Genomic DNA, 3,779 nt, shown 5'->3' on the forward strand with positions numbered 1-3,779 from the left:
CTCTTTTAATTCCAGAAACTGAGTGAAGACTCCTGAGTATTGTGTGTCTTTATCGAGCCTAGCGACCTGGGAGAGCATGGCGGAGGCCTGCAGTCACGGCATAACAGCCTCCTACATGGAACCCTGACTGTGAAGTCAGTCAGCCTGCCAGATAAGGGTTGAGATGGCCTGTCTGTGCAGGGGGCATGACTCAAAGGTTGATGTGAGTAAAGGAACACTCCATTGTAATGGGGAGGGGGACCTCCAAAGCCACAGGAAAACGGAGTCATTGAGCCTGTTTCTTGGAAACTTAATTGAGTACATGGAAGAAAAAAAGTTTTACTCCCCTATTTGTCCTGACTTTTAACTTTGACAATAGAAGTCAGACAATGTAGGGTTGTTTTAGGTCTTTTGAGAGGAATAGCTTGAGGCTGGTCTTAAGATGATTATCTTACTTTCCTGGACCTTCTGTCTTTTGCTTGAGGCTAGTCTTAAGATGGTTATTTTACTTTCTCTGACTTTCTGTCTTTTCTATAGTTTAAGATAAGAATAGAGGATGTTAGGATTATTGATCAATGTGGTGTACATGATTAGATTACTATAAAAAGATGTTGAGAATAAAGACATTTTGCTACTACCACCCATAGTAGTAGTCGTTTCTTGCTTTCATACAATTCCAGGAGTGAGCTTGCACCCATGGCCAAGCCATCCTTCTCTCCCCGCAAGAAATCACCACCCAACAATTGGTGTAGTCAACAAGAGTCTCTCTTTATCGCCTTCTGTAGAGTGCTGTAGCGTCACAGCTCACAGCAACCTCCAACTCCTGGGCTTAGGCGATTCTCTTCCCTCAGCCTCCCCAGTAGCTGGGACTACAGGCACCGCCACAATACCCAGCTATTTTTTTGTTGCAGTTTGGCGGGGCCGGATTTGAACCCACCACCTTTAGTATATAGGGTGGCCGCTCTACCAAGCCATAGGCGCTGCCTGGCTTTCTTTTTTTTAAGAGAAAAAAATTGATTTTTATATAAAATGCACTTATAAAATATCCACAGGAAGCATGTGATTTTTACTGCCATATAAATTTATTGCCACCTAAAACATACTGTAAATGATGAGGTAAAGTCTGTAACAAATGCATCACTGAGTTTCAGCAATCAATCATTTATTAATAATTTGTTTAAGATTATATAATCAGGGGCCAGGCATGGTGGTTGATGCCTATAATCCTAGCACTTTAAGAGGCCGAGGCAGGTGGATTGCCTGAGCTCACGGGTTTGAGACCAACCTGAGCAAGAGTGAGACCCCTGCTCTCTAAAATTAGCCAGGCATAGTGGTGAGTGCCTGTAGTCCCAGCTACTCTGAAGGCTGAGGCAAAAGGATCACTTGAGCCCAAGAGTTTGAGGTTGCTGTGAGCTATGACTCTGTGGTATTCTACCAAGGACAACAAAGAGAGCCTCTGTCTCAAAAATAAAGAAAAAGACTATATAATCAGGCAGTGCCTGTGGCTCAAAGGAGTAGGGCACTGGCCCCATATACCAAAGGTGGTGGGTTCAAACCCAGCCCCGGCCAAAAAAAAAAAAAAAAGACTAATCACATCTATATTCTGGAATGTCCATTTACTTTCTTTTCATGTACTATAGTGGAATTTAGGGTATACTTGCATATAGATGGTAAAGAAAACATTCGCTACTAAATTACTTTGTATATTCATGACAGTTAACATTCTTTCTGACTGAATACAACAGTTTCAGCTATGGTCTGTGTTAGAGGAGTTCAGTGGACTTGGTTGGGTTCACCCTGGAAAACTAGCAAGTTTGGCTGAGTCAAAGGGAGAGCAAGAAACTGGGGAAGTGGAAAATTAGGCAGCTGGGACTCCAATATAGCAAAGCAAGAAGTACAACTTTGTTTAAAGCAAAGCACAGATAAGCACAGACTTTTCCAGGAGAGTGGAAAAGGGTCTCCCTTGTGAGTGAGAGGAGACCCCACACAAAAGCAATACACCAATGTAAGTACTTTCATCCCAATTCCTCCTACATTTATAAAAATTCTCATTGGTTCCCCTGAGGCCTTCAGGCATGCTGTCTTGGTTTCAGTGGTTGTAGATTACCTTAGTTGTCACATAAATCTAATTTTCTTTTTTTGCAGTTTTTGGCTCGGGGCTGGGTTTGAACCTGCCACCTCCGGTATATGGAGCCGGTGCCTTACTCCTTTGAGGCACAGGAGCCGCCCAATCTAATTTTCTTTATTCTGTATCAATAATTATTAACTGTTATTTTACAAGTAATAGTAAGACAATGTTTGTTAGTGTTATGCTGTTTGTGGCAATTATGGTATGCATTGCCCTGTGACAGGGATCATTATTGTTTTACTTCAGTGGCTAGAGGTCATTTGTCACAGGCTAGAGTCTTATGTTACAGAAACAGCACATACTTGGTTAACTAGGTCACACTTACCCAAAATTCTTCCTTTTGCTTCAGGGCCCTGTCCAACTTTCTGGTCGAGAAAGTGGTGATTCTTTCCGACCTCTCTGTAGCCCCTTTGACCTTCTTTCAGCCCTAATCAGTCTGCAGCATAGCTCCAGGATTCTTCGGGCAATAATTCATATGTATGTGTGTCTATGTGTATACCCACAGAACAATATAAAGTGTATCATTAGTAAACAAATGCAGCATTATTGTTGATTACTTTACATGTTTATTATTTTTTTGAGATAGAGTCTCACTATGGTAGAGTGCTGTTGTGTCACAGCTCACAGCAACCTCAAACTCTTAGGCTTAAGCGATTCTCTTGCCTCAGCCTCCCAAGTAGTTGGGACTACAGGCACCTGCCACAACACCCAGCTACTTTTTGTTGCAGTTGTCCTTGTTGTTTAGCAGGCCCTGGCTAGGTTTGAACCGTGCCTTCCTCGGCGTATGTGGCTGGCGCCCTAACCACGGAGATATAGCCAGCAAGCCTACTTTGCATGTTTAAATTTTATAGTCTGATTATTTGTAAGTAGAACCCCCACACAAATACTCTGCCTTCTATTTTTAAAAATCGGTCAACCTGCCAAGCGTGTGGCTCACACTTGTAATCATAACACTTTGGGAGGCTGAGGCAGGCTGATTGCTTGAATTTAGGACTTTGAGACCAGCCTGAGCAAGAGTGAGACCCCATCCCTATTGAAAATAAAAAAAACTAGACGGGGTTATGGTAGGTGTCTAGAAGCCCAAGAGTTTGAGGTTGCTGTAAGCTACGCTGACACCATGGTACTCTATCCAGGGCAACAGAGTGAGACTGATGAAAGAAAGGCAAACGCTTGGAAAAAAAACTGTCAACCCATACATTGCCTTAGATAATAAGGTTTAGAAATGAGCGCTTTATACAATGAAATGTGCCCTTCTGATATTTGTTTTATGCAGTTATTAGCACAAGGTTTAGATTAAGAAATAAGAAATCCTGGATCCCCACACTTCATTTAGAAAATGCCTCAAAGCTATAGTTCTTTTTTTTTTTTTTTTTAAGACAGAGTCTCACTACAGTATGCTGCCATGGAGCTGGGACTACAGGTGCCCGCCACAATGCCTGGCTATTTTTATTTTGTTATTGTTGTTGTAGTTGTCATTCTTGTTTGGCAGGCCCAGGCTGGGTTCCAACATGCCAGCTTTGGTGTATGTGGCGGACACAGTAACCACTGTGTTACAGGGGCCAAGCCAAAGCTAGAGTACTTGTAGCAGGTTTAACAGATTAAACACAAAATGTTCTAACTCTGTCTATTTCAAGTTGTTTTTTTTTTTTTTTTTTGAGACAGAGCCTCAAGC

The sequence above is a fragment of the Otolemur garnettii genome, unplaced genomic scaffold (genome assembly GCF_000181295.1).
Source record: "Otolemur garnettii isolate 467f Iridium unplaced genomic scaffold, OtoGar3 scaffold00011, whole genome shotgun sequence".
NCBI lineage: Eukaryota > Metazoa > Chordata > Mammalia > Primates > Galagidae > Otolemur > Otolemur garnettii.